Source organism: Mobula hypostoma, chromosome 10 (genome assembly GCF_963921235.1).
Source record: "Mobula hypostoma chromosome 10, sMobHyp1.1, whole genome shotgun sequence".
NCBI lineage: Eukaryota > Metazoa > Chordata > Chondrichthyes > Myliobatiformes > Myliobatidae > Mobula > Mobula hypostoma.
In genome coordinates, this window is record NC_086106.1 from 7421025 (window position 1) to 7440000 (window position 18976).

Here is an 18976-nt window from a genome sequence, read left to right on the forward strand (position 1 = left end):
CAATCATCACAGCGATATTTGATTCTGTGCTTCGTGCTCCCTGTAAATATAATCGATAGTAAATAATAAAAATTTAAATTATAAATAGAAAATAGAAAAGGGAAAGTAAGGTAGTGCAAAAAAACTGAGAGACAGGTCCCGATATTTGGAGGGTACAGCCCAGATCCAAGTCAGGATCTGTTCATTTGTTCATTAAGTGCCGTGTGTAATTCATGGGCGATCACAGTCTTTCCATGACCTTGATTGTTCTTGGCAAATTTTTCTACAGAAGTGGTTTGCCATCGCCTTCTTCTGGGCAGTGTCTTTACAAGACGGGTGACCCCAGCCATTATCAATACTCTTCAGAGATTGTCTGCCTGGCGTCAGTGGTCACATAACCAGGACTTGTGATCTGCACCAGCTGCTCACACGACCATCCACCACCTTCTCCCATGGCTTCGCATGACCCTGATTGGGGGCTAAGCAGAAGCTACACCTTACCCGAGGGTGACCTGCAGGCTAGCGGAGGGAAGGAGCGTCTCACACCTCCTTTGGTAGAGACGTATCTCCACTCCACCACCCACAATCTTGGACCATAAGAGTTTCATTCAGGCCTCTGCCTGAACTTCACATTACCTTGTTCTGCACGAGGTAATTGCTCCCCCTTCCGTGCTAGTTTGTTGCCTCCGCTGGTTTTTACTCTGCTGGTAAAAACAAGCTGGCCGCCATATCCCGAACACGAGAAAATCTGCAGATGCTGGAAATTCAGAGCAAGGCACCCAAAACGCTGGAGGAACTCAGCAGGCCAGGCAGCATCTGTGGAAAAGAGTGAACAGTCGACGTTTCAGACCGAGACACTTCATCGGGACTGAACTGAAACATCGACTGTTTACTCTTTTCCACAGAGGCTGCCTGGCCTGCTGAGTTCCTCCAGCATTTTGTGTGGGTCACCGTATCCGTATGAATTGCTGATGCTGTAGAGTCATACAACAGGGAAAAAAGCCCTGTAATCTAAACCTGTGCATGCTGACTAAAATGTCGTGTCGAGCCAGTCCCATCTGCCTCCCTCTAAACCTTTCCTATCCATGTACCTGCCCAATGTTGTGATTTTATCAGCTCGCCCCTTCCCTAGCAAATTGGTTCACATTCCTGCCACCCTCCGTCTGAAATAATGGCCTCTCAGTACGGTACTCTCTTTAAATGATTCCCCTCAAAGGATGTTACCAGGACTGGAGGACTTGAGTTATAAGGAAAGATTGAATAGGTTGGGACTTTATTCCTTAGAACATAAAAGACGGAATGAAGATTTGATAGAGGTTATCAAAATTGTGAGGAGTCTAGATAGGGTAATTGCAAACAGGCTTTTTCCACTGAGGTTGGGTAGGACTACAACCAGAGGTCACGGGTTAAGGGTGAAAGGTGAAAGGTTTAAAGGGGAAACCTCTTCAGTCAGAGGGCTGTGAGAGTGTGGAACGAGCTGCTGGTTGTGAGTGGTGCATGCCAGCTCGGTGATCGATGGGAGTAGACAGTTTAAATGGTTCAGCATGGACTAGATGGGCTGAAGGGCCTGTTTCTGTGCTGTACTTTTTTTTGTGATAATAACTCGCCTTAAACCTATGCCCACTAGTTTGATACCTCCCTACCCTTGCAAAAAGCCCATTCTCCCCCCCACCCATGCCCCTCATGATTTTATAAACCTCCATATGTCACCCCTAAAAGACCAAAAGACATTTATTTATTATTTATTGCGGTACAGTGCGGAATTCACCCTTCTGGTCCTTCAAACCGTGCCGCCCAGCAATCCCTGATTTAATCCTGGCCAAATCATGGGACAACTTACAGTGACCAATTAATCGACCCACCTGACTCACGAACACAAAAGGCTGGAGGAACTCAGCAGGTCAGGCAGCATCCACGGAGGGGAATAAACAGTCGACTTTTCGGGCCGAGGCCCTGCGTCAGGACTGACGACCGGTACGTCTTTGGACTGTGGGAGGAAACCCGAGCACCCGGAGGAAACCCACGCAGTCACGGGGAGAACGTACAAACTCCTTATGGACAGGAGCCAGGTCGCTGGTACCGTAAAGGCTCGTGTTAACTACTTCGTGAGCAGAATTAGGCCATTCAGCCCATCGAGCCTGTGCTGCCATTTAATCATGGCCGATTCATTTTCTGTCTGAGCACCATTCTCCTGCCTCTTCCCCGTAACCTAAATCACGAACCCATCAACCTCTGCTTTAATTGTAAGCGGAAACTCTACAACCACAGGCTGGAAAATGCGGACAACAAAGGCATTGGCTACACATGTTTGCTGAGTATCTGCTCTGCTCTCCAAAATGACTCACTCCCAGCCCGACACCATGTCAGCAGCCGCAGCCTGTACAGCACACGCGGTGCGTGGCACCCATTCGTCAGCCAGCTATTTAAAGGAGCAAAACCATCTGGGATACACAGTCTGCCAGCTGAAGACTGGAGCATGAAGCACCAGCGGGAGTAATAATAAGGGCAGGAGGAGGCCATTCAGCCCCTCGGCGAGATAATGGCCCCCAGGCATATGTTATTATGCATATTTAAAAGTGAAGCGATAATTAGCTACTACTCAGGGGAGTCGGTTAATATTGTGAAGAGGATTCAAGTAACATAATTGCTGTTGACGAACACTTTATAATCCTCTGACTACGTAACAGTGTCTGCAGGTCCTGGCACTGACTGTCGGTGTGTGTGGTGTGAGTGTGTGTGTGCGTGTGTGTGTGTGTGTGTGTGTGTGTGTCTGTGTGTGTATGGGTGTTTTGTGTGTATGTGTCTGTGTGTCTGTGTCCGTGTGTGTGCCTGTCTGTGTGTATCTGTGCGTGTCTGTGTATGTGTGTGTGTGTCTGTGTGTGTGTATGGGTGTTGTGTGTGTATGTGTCTGTGTGTCTGTGTCCGTGTGTGTGCTGGTGTGTGTGTATCTGTGTGAGTATGCGTGTGTCTGTCTTTCTGTGTGTGTGTGTGTTTGTGTGTCTCTGAGTGTGTCTATGTGTGTGTGTCTGTGTGTTGTGTGTGTGTATGTGTCTGTGTGTCTGTATTCGTGTGTGTGTGTGTGTGTTTGTGTGTGCCTGTATGTCTCTGAGTGTGTCTATGTGTTGTGTGTGTGTGTGTGTATCTGTGTGTGTATGTGTGTGTGTCTGTGTGTGTATGGGTGTTTTGTGTGTATGTGTGTGTATGTGTCTGTGTGTCTGTGTCCGTGTGTGTGTATCTGTGTGTGTCTGTGCATCTGTGTGTGTGTGTGTGTGTGTGTGTGTGTGTGTGTATGGGTGTTGTGTGTGTATGTGTCTGTGTGTGTGTGTCCATGTGTGTGTGTCTGTGTGAGTATGCGTGTGTCTGTCTTTCTGTCTCTGTGTGTGTGTGTGTGTGTGTGTGTGTGTGTGTGTGTGTCTGTATGTCTCTGAGTGTGTCTATGTGTGTGTGTCTGTAAGTGTGTGTGTGTGTATGGGTGTTTTGTGTGTATGTGTGTGTATGTGTCTCTGTGTCTGTGTCCATGTGTGTGTATCTGTGTGTGTCTGTGTGTGTCTCTCTGTGCATTTTGTGTGTGTGTGTGTGTCTGTGTGTGTGTGTGTGTGTGTATGTGCATGTGTGTGTGTGTGTGTGTGTCTGTGTCTGTGTCTGTGTCTGTCTATGTCTGTCTAAGCACTGGCAGTTCGTTCCACACCCTCACAACCCTCTGAGCAAAGAAGTTGCCCCTCATGTCCACTTTAAACTTCTCACCTTTGACCCATAACCCATGACCTCTGGTTGTAATCCCACCCAAACCTCAGTGGAAAAAGCCTGCTTGCATTCACCCTATTTATACCCTCATAATTTTGTATACCTCGATCAAATCTCTTCTCAATCATCTATGTTCTAAAGAATACAGTCCTAATCTTTCTCTATAATGCAGGTCTCGGCAATGTCCTTTAAATTTTTCTGTACTCTTCATATCATATTTACATCTTTGCTGCAGATCACAACTCCTGTCCTCCGTACATTGAGTTATGAAGGCCAATTGTGTCAAAAGCTTTCTTTATGGCCCTATCAACCTGTGAGGTCACTTTGAAAGAATTATGGACCTGTTTTCCCAGAAGCCTCTGTTCTCCCACACTCCTCAGTGCCCTACTGCTCATTGTGTGAGATGTTCAAGTTTGATTGGACACAACTTACCACACAAAAAGCCTCGTCGATTATCCCAGTCCGTTCCTGTCTATGTAAATATTTAGATATCAGGTCCCATCGCAATTTGCCTATCACCACAATAGGTCAACGGCAGATGCAAGCCCAACGGCTCTTCACATGACCTCCTGGACGATATGTCAGGATGCTGTTCATTGACTATAGCTCAGCAGTTAGCACCATCATTCTCACAATCCTGGTTGAGAAGTTGCAGAACCTGGGCCTCTGTTCCTCCCTCTGCAATTGGATCCTCAACTTCTTAACAGGAAGACCACAGTCTATGTAGATTGGTAATAATATCTCCTCCTCGCTGACGATCAACACTGGTGCCCTCAGGGGTGTGTGTTTACCCACTGCTCTACTCTCTCTATACCCACGTCTGTGTGTCTACACATGGCTCAAATGCCATCTACAAATTTGCTGACGATACAGTCATTGTTGGTAGAATCTCAGGTGGTGACGAGAGGGCATACAGGAGTGAGATATGTCAAATAGTGGAATGGTGTCACAGCAAAAGCCTTGCACTCAACGTCAGTAAGACGAAAGAGCTGATTGTGGATTTCCGGAAGGGTAAGACGAAGGAACACATACCAATCCTCATAGAGGGATCAGAAGTGGAGAGAGTGAGCAGCTTCAAGTTCCTGGGTGTCAAGGTCTCTGAGGATCTAACCCGGTCCCAACATATTGATGTAGTTATAAAGAAGACAAGACAGTGACTATACTTCATTAGGAGTTTGAAGAGATTTGGTATGTCAACAAATACACTCAAAAACTTCTATAGATGTACATTGGAGAGCATTCTGACAGGCTGCATCACTGTCTGGTGTGGGGGTGGGGGGCTTCTGCACAGGACTGAAAGAAGCTGCAGAGGGTTGTAAATTTAGTCGGCAACATCTTGGGTACTAGCCTACAAAGTTCCCAGGACATCTTCAGGGAGCGGAGTCTCAGAAAGGCAGCGTCCATTATTAAGGACCTCCAGCACCCAGGACATGCCCTTTTCTCACTGTTACCATCAGGTAGGAGATACAGAAGCCTGAAGGCACACATTCAGCAATTCAGGAACAGCTTCTTCTCCTCCGCCATCCGACATTGAATCCGTGAACACCACCTCCCTTTTTAAAGATACAATTATTTCTGTTTTTTGCACGATTTTAATCTATTCAATATACACCTACTGTAAGTTGATTTACCTATTTACTTATTATTATTATATATTTTTTTCTTCTTCTATATTATGTATTGCATTGAACTGCTGCTGCTAAGTTAACAAATTTCACAACACATGCCGGTGATTATGATTAGAATACTTTCTAATAACTTTCCCACTGCTGATGTCAGACTCACTGGCTTATAATTTCCTGCCTTATTCTTAGACTCTTTCTTAAATAATGGGACAACATTTGCTATCCTCCAATCCTCCAGCATCTGGCCCGTGGTTAAGGATGTTTTAAATATCTCTGGTGGGGCCCGTGCAATTTCTTTACTATCCTTCCATAAGGTCTGAGGAAACACCTTGTCAGGCCCTGGGGATTTATCCACCCTGATTTGCCTCACGATCACAAACGTCTCCTCCTCTGTAATCTGTATAAGGTCCATGACCTCACTGGTGCTTTGCCTCACTTCTGTGTCCGTCTTCCAAGTAAATACAGATGCAAAAAATCCACTCAGATCTTCCCACCTCTTTCGGCTCCACACATAATTACCACTCTGATCATCCAGAGGACCAATTTTGTCCCTTGTTATCTTTTTGCTCTTAATGTATCTGTAGAATCCCTTAGGATTCTCCTTCAAACTTGTCTGCCAGAACAACCTCGTGCCTTCTTTTAGACCTCCTGATTTCCATCTTAAGTGTTCTCTTGCATTTCTTATTCTCAAGTACCTAATTTGCTTTTGCCTGCCGAGATCTATAGTCATAGTCATACTTTATTGATCCCGGGGGAAATTGGTTTTCATTACAGTTGCACCATAAATAATAAATAGTAATAGAACCATAAATAGTTAAATAGTAATATGTAAATTATGCCAGTAAATTATGAAATAAGTCCAGGGCCAGCCTATTGGCTCAGGGTGTCTGACCCTCCAAGGGAGGAGTTGTAAAGTTTGATGGCCACAGGCAGGAATGACTTCCTATGACGCTCTGTGTTGCATCTCGGTGGAATGAGTCTCTGGCTGAATGTACTCCTGTGCCCACCCAGTACATTATGTAGTGGATGGGAGACATTGTCCAAGATGGCATGCAACTTAGACAGCATCCTCTTTTCAGACACCACCGTCAGAGAGCCCAGTTCCATCCCCACAACATCACTGGCCTTACGAATGAGTTTGTTGGTTCTGTTGGTGTCTGCTACCCTCAGCCTGCTGCCCCAGCACACAACAGCAAACATGATAGCACTGCTAATGCACATCCTTCTGTTTCTTAACCAGGGTCTCAGTATGTCTCGAAAACCAAGGTTCCCTACACCTGTTATCCTTGCTTTTTATTCTAACAGGAACATACAGTCTTTGTACTCTCAAAATTTCACTTTCGAAGGTCTCCCACTCACTTTGCCAGAAAATAATCTGTCCCAGCCCACACTTGCCAGATCCTTTTTGATACGATTGGCCTTTCTCCAATTTAGAATCTGAAACCGAGGACCGGACCAATCCTTTTCCATAATTACCTGGAAACTAACAGTATTATGATCACTAGAGGCAAGATATTTCCCTCCACAAACTTCTGTCACCTGCCCTGTCTCATTCCCTAATAGCAGATCCAGTATCGCTCTCTCTCTCTCTAGTTGGGACTTCTATATACTGATTATGGAAACTTTCCAATACACATTTGACAAACTCTTTCCCATCCAACTGTTTTACAGTATGGGAGTCCCAGTCAATAGGTGGAAAGTTTAAAATCGTCTACTATCACAACCTTGTTTCTTGCAACAGTCTGCGATCTCTCTACAAATTTGCTCCTCTAAATCCCACAGACTCTTGGATGGTCTATAGCATCATTAACGTGGTCACCTTTCTTCGAACATAGAACATAGAAATCTACAGCACATTACAGGCCCTTCGGCCCACAATGTTGTGCCGACCATGTAACCTGTTCTAGAAGCTGCCTGGAATTTCCCTACCGCATAGCCCCTTATTTTCCTAAACTCCATGTACCTATCTAAGATTCTCTTAAAAGACCCTATTGTATCCGCCTCCACCACCATCGCTGGCAACGCATTCCATGTACTCATCACTCTGTGTGAAAGACTTCCTTCTCGCATCCTCCTCGTACCTACTCCCAAGCACCTTAAAACTATGCCCCCTCATGCTAGCCATTTCAGCCCTGGGAAAAATCTTCTGGCTATCCACACGATCAATGCCTCTCATCATCTTGTACACCTCTATCAGGTCACCTCTCATCCTCCGTTGCTCCAGGGAGAAAAGGCCGAGTTCACTCAACCTGTTCTCATAAGGCATGCTCCCCAATACTAGTTTTCTTATTCCTTTTATTTTACACTCTTGGGGTTAACAGTTCAGTATTTACAATTATCAGCATTAGTGATTATTTGGGGAAGAATGTTTCAAATTTCCAATCCTCTGGTGAGCAAGTTGTTAAAATAACATAAATTTAAAATTACGACTAACAGTTCAGCGGGGCGTAAATGGGCAGAGTTTCTGTTCATTCAGAATTGGAAGGATTAATCAGTGTCACTGAACAGACTGTTTATTCCATGAGATGCAGGAGCAGAATTAGGCCATTCGGTCCATTGATTCTGTTCTGCCATTTGATCATGGCTGATCCATTTCCCTCCCGACCCCATTCCCCTGCCTTCTCCCCGTAACCGTTCACGCCCTGACTCATCAGGAACCCATCAACCTTCGCCTTTCCTGGCCTCCAGAGCCGCCTGTGGCAATGAATTCCACTGATTCACCGCCCTCTTACTAAAGAAATTCTTCCTCATCTCAATTCAAAATGGACGTCCCTCTATTTTGAGGCTGTGCCCTCTGGTCCTAGACTCCCCAGCTGTAGGAAACATCCTCTGCAGGTCCACTCTATCTAGGCCTTTCAATAATTAATAGGTTTCAATGAGACCTCCCCTCATTCTTCTAAATTCTACCAAGTACAGGCTCAGAGGCTTCAACTGCTGCTCCTGTGATAAACCTTTCATTCCCTGAGTTATTCTCGTGAACCTCCTTGGAAACATCTCCAATGTCAGCACATCCTTTCTTAGGTAAGGGGCCCAAAACTGCTCTAAATACTCCGTGGCCTCTTCAGTGCCTTATAGAGCCTCTGCATTATATCCTTGTGTGATGGGGTCCTGAATTACCCCTATGAACTGTGCTTTTGAAAAGAGAGAGAGAGAGGTGTCCAACATAGACACCTTATTAAAAGAGAGAGAGGGGGGCAAAAACTGCTTGGCGATGGTGTTATGGTTTTTCGGCAGCATGTTTACACTTTTGCAAGGACACTAGCAGCTTCCAAGTTCTTACAGAGAGAGAAGGGAGGAGCTGCTTGATTTACAGTTGGTGTTCAGCACGGTGAGATAAATAGGTCAGCTGTTAGACCTCGAGACACATGGTTTTGGACACCGAATGAGCTTTGTTGTGCCCACATAAAAAGTGTTTCTTGGAGGATCGATCAGGCGGATCGATCAGCGGCTCTCGCAGCGTGAAAAGGGAGCGACCGGTGGGGAGTTATTCCTGTGTCCAACTCTCGCCTGGGTTGATAATTCCACCACAGAAGAATGGTCCTCTTTGTGCTGCTCACAGTCGGTGACTTCTAAAGGATTTCGGAGGACAACGGGAAGATCGACGGCGTCAGCTCACCTGAAGAACCAAACACCTCTCTCTCTCCATCACTACTCAACTCAATACCACGAACTGAACTGAACTTTACTCATCATCATAAGACTGTATCTATTTACCCCTAGACTTGAAGAAGCTTGGTTTTCATATATTTCCACACTTACTTATATATATAATCATTGCTAACCTGTTTGATTTATCTGCATTTATATTACTGTATTGCGCAGTTACTAATGAATACTATTAGTTAATAGCAATACTGGACTCCAAAGTGTTTTCCATTTCTGCTGGTTCTTTAACCTGTCACGGGCTACGTGACACTTGCTTTTATATTCTAGTCCTCTTGAAATGATTGCTGACTTTGCATTTGCCTTCCCCTATTCAGCCGAGGAAGGGTTAATCGGTATGACTGGCAGACTCTGCCTGCATATTCAACGAGGCAGCACATTTCTTACCAAACAAGGGCTGGATGTTGCGACGACTGCCAATTCAGTCAGCGTCTCTTTCCAGACTCCCTCCTCGAGGAAGGAGGGGCAGGCGGAGGAGGTGGCCCCACCAGCCTGGAATATGCCCTTTCCGGGGGTCTGCACTGGGAAGGGTTAGTCCGCCAGTGACTGGGGACAGGGAGTCACACTCGGACTTGCTCTCGTGAGGCCGCCATGCAGGGGTCAGCGTCCTCAGGGTCACCCACAATTCCTCCCACTCCACCCCTGAGGGAAGCCACACTCCCCCCTCACCCCCCCCCGCCCCGGGATCGGACACCAAGTCACGTGACTGGTGCCTCAGTGGAGGACGCGGTTCGCTGGCCAGTCCTTGAGAGTTGCATGCTGAAGTCGCATTTCCGTAGCGCCTCAGCGCCTTGGACGGCGCGGTTGAACCTCCGCCCTGCAACGCCAGGGCCCCGAGTTCCATCGCGACCTCTGGTGCTGCCTGTGTGGAGTTTGCACGTTCTCCTTCTGACGGCGTGGGTTCCCCATGGGTCGCCAATTTCTGGCCGGATCCCAGAGTAGAGTCGCTGGGTTAATTGGCTCCCGTGTGTGGAAGTGAGAGGCGGAATCTGGGGAACGTTGATCAGAATGCGGTGGGGGGGGGGGAATTAAAAGCTAACATTACTGCAGGATTAGTGTCAGTGAACCCTCCAAGAGGACCACAACCTTGTCATTGGGTTTGGAGGCTTTGGCCTCAGCGACCCAGAGAGCTATGCTGGCTGGAGTCAGGGCTTTATGCTTTGGCTCTTGCAGACATACCACCCTGCAAAAACTCATTTCAGGGAGGTCTCAACCGGAAGTCTCAACCTCATAGCCGTCTGTGTCAATGAATTTGTTAATCTTGCAAGACATCAGATTCACAAGTGTTTTGTGAGACAGCTGACTTCTGAATTCTGTCTTGATGTGACGCACCATGCTGAATGCCCTTTCTACATCACAATTAGAATTTGGCAGCACCAAAAGCAGCTTCATCAACTGGCAGAGTTCTTTGAATCTCAACTGCCCTGTGCTCACAGATTTTACTCTGGACAGCTTCCCCCAGAACTCATCAACTGGCAAACTTTGGTAGTTTGACACCAGTCCTTCAAGGTTAGTTGAGACATAATCCGGAACTCACCTCAACATGTCTTTTACAGTCATTTAACCCACCATGGGCAATAGAAAAGTCACTGTTGCAAACAGTGCAGCGAGCAACACTGTCATTATTTTTTACCCCTATTAGGCAGGGGTACACTTTAGTGTAGTCTGGGGTGAAGTATCTTTTATATTTTCTTTTTTTTGGAACACTCTGCCATGGTGCTGTAGGACACTAAACTGAACTGATGGACAATGAAAGAGAGACAGAGAGGTCGACTGTAAAGCCCGCCCACAGAGAAAACTGATAGGTCTACTAAGCACAAAGAGAGACCAATCAGGATGCTCTGTCACTCTCTCGCTACGTCTCTCTCTCTCTCTCTCTTTCTCCCTCTCTCGCTCTCTCTCTCGCTCTCTCTCTCGCTCTCTCTCCCCCCTTCTCTCTCTCCCCCTTCTCCCTCTCCCTCTCTCTCCCTCTCTCTCCCTCTCATGCTCTCTCTCTCTCTCTCTCGCTCTCTCTTCTCTCCCTCTCGCGCTCGCTCTCGCTCTCTCCCTCTCTCTCTCTCTCGCGCTCTCTCACTCTCTCTCAAAAAAATTGATTTCCGGGATATTGTATATAATTTGCGGGCGTCAGGGAGCGGCTATCAATATGCGGGAGACTCCCAGAACTTCCGGGAGAGGTGGGATGTCTGCTCTTGGTAGGGTCACCCATGCCAAACAGGTCAAAGGGTAGAGGCAAGACTAAGAGTGGTCCACTGGTCCTCCAGGTTCGGAGGCTCAGCTCAGGGCTAACAACCCTGACTGGTCAAACAAAATTGTTATGGAAACAGCAATGAAGAATCCTTCTACGTCTGAGTGCGACGGTATTCCTGAGTCTCCACCCGGGACTTGCATGACTGACAGTAGTGAAAACCGAGAGGAAGCTACTGACACGATGAAGGAAGCCCCGAACACCATCAGAGATGGAGGACCTTCATTACTGTTGTCACGTGATTGGCAACAATGAATTATCAATTCAGGCAGGTTTCATAAAACCAAACAAACATTTATTAAACTCTGCTCAACAAATAGCGAAAAATATTCAAACGACTAACATAACCGGAAGTTAACTGCTATACGGCAACTCTGGAACCGTTCTTAAAAGGGTAAATGCAAAAGCAGTTCTTAAAGTGGTAAATTCGAAAGTCCAAGCGATTCACACAGTCAATAAGGAGAGACTTCCCTGGAAACGAATTTCTTCAAAGACCTGACATTACTGCTGATTCTCCAAAGGATTCACGATGAAGGAAATAAAACTGCTTAAAGGAACTGACCTTTTGCTGGCGAGTAGACACTGCTCAAACTTCCCTGCTCTTGCAGGAGTTATCTCAGATACAGGTCACCATTTCCAAAACGAATCCTTAATAAGGTCGATCCTTTAAAAAGCCGCCGAACGACTCCAACTTTATTCCGATCCTTCAGGTTCCCGTCCTTTAATAAGGTCTTCACTCTCCAATACTACTGAAAAGGGAAAATTACAGATGCAGCACACAAACCTGGCAGCAATTGGCGAAACTTCCAGCACCAATCTTTGCACCTTAAAATAGACAGGAAAACTCTGTTTTGAAACGAAACTGCAGTGTAATGGAGTAACTAGCGAAGCAAACAACAACTCAGCTGAAACTAACTGTGTTGCCAGGGTTTCCCTGTTGAGAACAGGTCATCATGTGACCTCACACTGGTGGGAAAATTACATCATGTGACCTCTGCAAGACCATTACCTCATGCTCATAAGACAGTCACAAGATACCCATGGGGTATGTAACACTGAACTGCCCTAAGTACCAGTGGTGTAACGGGCAGTAAGTGTCGATGGATGGTTGAGGTCAGCACAGACTCAATGGGCCGAATATCCAGTCGCCGTGCAGCATCTCTCTGTGATTCATATCCCGTACCTCACTTTACGGTGACAACGGTATCCGAGGGGTAAATTGTTCGCACATGCTAGTCCATATTTGGATCGAGCTGCCAGGGGACCACAAGACGACAAGACAGAGGAGAAGAATTTGGTTATTCGGCCCATCGAATCTGCTCTGACATTTATCTTCCCTCCCGACTCCATTCTCCTTCTCCCCATGGGAATGAAGAATCTATCACCGTTGCTTTAAATATTTATTTATTTTTATTGAGCTACAGCTTGATATAAGCCCTTCTGGCCTCATGCTGTCCAGCAATCCCCCAATTTAACCCCAGCCTAATCATGGGACAATTCACAATTAACCTACCAACTGGTAGGTCTTTGGACTGTAGGAGGAAATCTGAGCACCCGGAGGAGATCCAAGCAGTCACGAGGAGAATGTACAAACTCCTTACAGGCAGCGGCGGGAATTGAACCTGTGTCACTGATACCATAAAACATTGTGGCTAACCACTACGTTAGCATGTCACCCATTGACTTGCCCTCCCCAGCTGTCTGCGGCAATGAATTCCATAGATTCACCACCCTTTAGCTCAAGAAATTCCTCCTCATCTCTGCTCTAATTGGATGTGCTTCCATTCTGAGTCTCTAACCCCTGGTCTTGGACTCCCCCACTCTAGGCTGACGCAGTGCCCGCGGCTGTTCAGAATGAATATCGATTATGTGTAACAAGGGGGCCGTGCATCAATCCGGATTTGATGGGGGGCAGCCGTGAGAAGCGCAGAGGAACATCTGGAGTAACTTCTGAAATGCCCGCTTCGCTGCTGCTGCTACTGCGCGATTGAGAATCTCTGGAGGCGAAGGCCCCAAATCCTCGGCTTTGTGTATCGCCTGTGGCCGGGGCCGGGGTCAAAATGCTGGGCAGAGATGGTGCTCGGTGCTCAGTGTCGGGAGGTGGTCAGAGGCTCGGAGTTTTTCGGACGGACTCGGAGTCAGACTGTGGTTGGATGCTTCCAGGATTCTGCATCGGCAAGTTGGCGGTGCTGGAGGTTCACCGTCTGCGTGAGATGATGGGACTTTCGAAAGACTCTGAGACTTTTACCGTGCCATGGTCTGTTCTGATCAAATTACGGTATTGCTTTGCACTGTTGTACCTATATGTTATAATTATGTGGTTTTTGCTAGTTTTTAAGTCGGTTTGTGATGTGTTTTCATGATATCATTCTGGAAAAACATTTTTATCATTTCTTAATGCATGCATTACTAAATGACAATAAAAGGGGACTGTGTGTCCTCATAATCATAATCATAGGAAACATTTTTGACTAGGCAAAATTTTTCCTCTCAGGCATGGTGAGCCTGGAATTTTTTTCCCTTTAAGCATGGAGGAAACACAGCACTGTGCAAAACTGTTAGTCAGAAATATATAGCTAGGGTGGCTAAGACTTTTGTGCAGTACCCGCTGTGTAAAAACAAACCTACCTTTGATATCTCTTCTAAACTTTCCTCCAATCATCTTAAAAGTACGTCCCTCCCTGGGACGAAGTTGCTGGCTGTCACTCTATCGACACCTCTTATCATCTTATACAGTACTGTGGAAAAGTTTTAGGCACATATATATATATAGCTCAGGTGCCTAAGACTTTTGAGTGGAGAGTGAGTTAGTAAATCTGGCAAGAGCAAAGCATGTTGGGAATGGCGATGGTGGAGCATCAAGGGAGGGGCAGGTGACAGAAGAGTGCCAGGGATGGGAGGGTAATGCGGACACATGGAGCCCTGAGATGCCAGGCAAGGTCATTTGATTCCAAACAATTAGTTCATTGACCATTACAGAATGTCTCTCTGGTGCTTCCCTCTCCCTTCCCCTTTTCCCAACCATGATTCCCCTCTCCCTGCCCCCTTCCCACTCTCAGTCCACAATAGAGACCCAGATCAGAATCAGGTTTATCGTCGCTCACACTCAGTATTTGATAGGAAAAGAGATAAAAGATAGCCAGGGGTTTGTGGGAATGAGGTGACAACTGCGTCAGCCTTGATAAGCAGAGCCCACTTTAGGGCCAGAGTTCTGTTCCTAATGTGTGTGTTCGAAAGGATCTTGTTCTGGCCCAACGTGCGGACAGAGGTTGGTGTGAAGAGCAGCTTTAAAGAAAACAGCTTTGAGAATGTCAAGCAAGAATGAAGAGGCAGAGCAGAGAATTCTGGGAATCAAAAGGACGTGGAGATATCGGGTTTGCTTTGGCAGGGGAGATGGCAGAGGGAGCTAGAAGACAGGAAGGGAATTTTCAATACCACAAGAGATTTTTCTTTTTCGGAAATCTTGAGCGACGCACCTGAAGTGCTGGAGGAACTCAGAGAGTCAGGCAGCGTCTATGGAGGGGGAATTGCCGACGGGGTGTTTCTGGTTTGGGAGCCAGTTTAGCTCAGGGAAGGCACTGGGCAATGCGGCAACAGTGTCTGGCACGGGGTAAGGACGTGGGCAGCGGAATTCTGGGGAGCCCGACTTCACAGAGGTGGGGTGACTGTAGCCAAGATGTCAACTCTCAGCTTAGTAGAGTTGGATCCAGTGATCTTGCTGATTTGTTATTTACTGATAAACAGGATGGAATAGGCCCTTCCAGCCCTTTGAGCCACGCCACCCAGCAACCCCCCCCCCCGCCGATTTAATCACAATGCCAATTACCCAATAATCTACCAAGCAGTAGGTCATTGGACTGTGGGAGGAAACTGGAGCACCCGGAGGAAACCCACGTGGTCACAGGGGGAAGAACGTGGTCACGCTCCTTACAGGCAGCGACGGGAATTGAACCCAGGCTGCTGGTACTGTGAAGCGTTGCGCTAACCACGACGCTACGGCGCTCCAGAGGTTGCTCAGCAGTCAAGGGTGCACGGTTAATCTAGTGATTAATGTTGTTTATTAGATGTTTATAACAAAGAAACGAACAGTAGGCAATTCACTCTTACTGTAAGGGACAGAGAGAAAGAGGAAGAGAAGAAGACAAAAAAAAAACAAAGAAATTGCGGTAGACTTAAAAAACAACTCCTTCAAGAGGTCCACCACCTTGTCATTGGGTTTGGGGGCTTGCATGCCTTAATGACCCGGAGAGCTATACTGGCTGGAGTCAGGGCTTTATGCTTTGGCTCCTGGTAGGGTCGTCCATGACAAACAGGTCAAAGGGCAGAGGCCAGACTAAGAGTGGCCCACCAGTCCTCCAGGTTCAGGGGCTCAGCTCGGGGCCAACAACCCTGACTGGTCAAACAAAACTGTTACAGAAAGGGCAATGAAGAATCCTTCTACACCTGAGTCTGACGTTAACCTGAGTCTCCATCTGCGACTGACAGTCGTGAAAACTGAGCCACTGACACGATGACGGAGGCCTTGAACACCCCCAGAGATGGAGGGCCTCCCCTGCTGACCTAAATGCCAGCGGTCCCCAACCACCGGGCCGCAAAGGTGTGCTACTGGGCCGCGAGGAAACGATACGATTTGGCGATATGAGTCAGCTGCACCTTTCCTCATTCCCTGTCATGCACTGTTGAACTTGAACACCCCTCCCCCCACCGCCCCCCGTCGACCGGTCTGCAAGAACATCGTCAATATTAAACCGGTCCGCGGTGCAAAAAAGGTTGGGGACCCCTGACGTAAAAGGCAGTAGCTACACCAAAAACTAGCTCACGAGAAAGATAACGCACATTACAGAGTGATGAGGAGCAACCTATGAATTAACCAAACTCAGTGGCTTGACACAGGCTGCAGAGAAACATCTAGAAAAATGGAGTATCAGCTGCACTACGATTACTGAAGATTCACTGAACAATGGCACACATATAGGTGATTGTATAAAATTATAAGGAAGCAGAGCAAAGTTAACCAGACCAGTGGCTCCCAAACTTTTTTGTATGCCACGGACCAATACCATTAAGCTAGGGGTCCATGGACCCCCGGTTGGCAGCCCCTGGCCAATCAGAGAGGGAGCTGGCGGCCTTGCCAACTGATCCCAGGACTGGCACCCTTCACGGAAGAACGGCAAGGAACCGAGATGAGGAGCCGAATGCAAGCCAAGGTATGGAGAGGGTGAGGCTGGCAGTCAGATTGAGTTCTGAAGGGGTTTCTTAAAGACAAGAGAAAGAAAAATTATTTTTATTCACCTGTCACTGAGCGTCCTCTGTCACACAGAGCCGGTATGTTGGTATGGGTTGTGACGGATTGCATTTTTACACAACAAGATGCCACAAAGCCCTCCCAGTCACTGAGCACATCTACATGAAATGTTGTCGGAGGAAAACAGCGTCCATTATCAGGGACCCCCACCCCCAACTCACTGCTGCCTCATATAAGAGCCTCAGGACTCATCTCACCAAGTTCAGGAACAATTACTACCCCTCAACCATCAGGTTCTTGAACTAAAGGGGATAACTACACTCACTTGCCTATCCACTGAGATGTTCCCACAACCAATGATCTCACCTTAAGGATGCTTTATCTCATGTTCTCGTTATTTATTGCTATTTATTTATATTTACATTTGCACAGTTTGTTGTCTTCTGCACTCTGGCTGGTCTTTCATTGATCCTGTTTACAGTTACTATTCTATAGATTTGCTGAGTATGCCCACAGGAAAATGAATCTCAGAGTTGTATATGGTGACATATATGTACTCTGATAATAAAATTTACTTTGAACTTTGAAATAGCAATGCGATTCCTCAGTGATTGTGCCTGGGATTAAGACTAGTTTTATTTGTACATTGAGGCAATGAAACATACAGTGAGATGTGCCGTGTCACGCCAAATCAAATCAGCGAGGATTGTGCTGGGCAGCCCGCAAAGGCGACCGCATTTCCAGCGGCAACATGGCATGCCCGCAATTCACTAACCCTAACCGTACGTCTTTGGAATGAGCACGGAAACCGGAGCACCCGGAGGAAACTGAAGTGGTCACGGGGAGAAGGCAGAAAATCCTCACAGGATCGGACCCCGATCAGAGATCCTTGGCACGTTAAGCGATGTGCGAACCGCCAAGCTACTGTGTCATCCGGGACGTGAAAGGTAAAAGGGAAATTTATTTATTTATTGACATACGGCGTGGAACAGGCCCTCCGGCCCTTTGAACCGTGCTGTCCAGCGACACCCCCCCCCATTTAACCCTAGCCTGTGTGTGGCATCCGTTAAGGTTGATTTATACTTGTGCGTCAAATGTATGCCGTAGGTACGGTGTAACCGCGAACGCTACGCTGAACCCTACGCCGTAGCCTAACGCGCACCTCTCCCAAAATGTAACTACGTGTCGCGGCAATGCAGATCGCAACAACTGTGATTGGTCCGCTTGGTAGTATCGCATTTCCTCCTACGCTGCAATAGCTCCCATTGGGCGACTGAAGGGCAGGGAAGGAACTCTGGCTGCAATGCTTTCCATAAAGCTTTACAGACCTCCGAAATTATGGAGGACCCTGTGCTTGACGCCAGTTTGTAGCCAGCTGCTACAGCCTGTTGACTTCCACCTGAAGCTAAAACTCGAATGGTGATTGCCAGTCTCTGAGTATACTGTCCGTACACTGATTCGAAATAAACGGTTGGAGACGATGAATCAAATCTTCAAATCTACCTGCTGACATGCAAAAATATTTGAAATGCATTTCCTCGTCCATGTCTCTCAGTGGCCAGATAAGCACAGAAAATTCACCCTCCTTCAGTTTCAGTCGCCATCGTTTGAAGTTTGAGTTTCTTCGTGTTGAGTTTCAACACGAAGAAACTCAACACAGTGGCGTAGAAACCCCACTGCCAACTAGCATTTTGGCGGTGAATTGCAGACCAATGCAGACACACCAACGCAAAAGTATAAATGCTCACAACGGCGTAGCCCGCTTGCGTAGGCTACAGCGTAAGCTAGTACACACAAGTATAAATCAGCCTTTTGTCTCACGAGACCATGGATCTGCGCCTGGAAAGTCTTGCTTCAGTCTGTGTTAGAGCAGTGTCTGTTGTGGCTGTAGAGGCCCACACGGGAGTGACAGTCTCGGCTGCAGCGACTGCACTTGAAGGCGCTGTCCTCCAGTGTTGTCTTGGTGCTGTTTTTTCCGACGAGTGCGCTTTTCTTCAGCAGCAAGCCTCAGCTTCTCCTCTCCTCTTTTTAACCCTAACCTAATCACGGGAAAATTTACAATGACCAATTAACCTGCAAACCAGTACGTCTTTGGACTGTGGGAGGAAACCGGAGCACCCGGAGGAAACCCACGCGGTCACGGGGAGAACGTACAAACTCCTTACAGGCAGCGGTGGGGGTCTTTAACCAACTAAAGTCCGTCTCCTTCTCTGTGTCAGACAGGATCCAGCTGGGGTTTAGGAATTTGCCCGTTGAGGGAACCGAACCTTCCTCAGTTCATGGGCTGTAAATTTATCAACTTGTTCATCAGTCAGACACAGAGGTGAGCTCTTTTTCAGCCAGTTTACAACATGCAGACTGCTGAAAGAGATAACTGCAGACAAATCAACTGTTCTTTAATCTCCAGCCGACTCTCTCCAATCATCTGGCACTTGTCAGATCCATTGTTAGTGCAATTTGCCTCTCGCTGGCGGC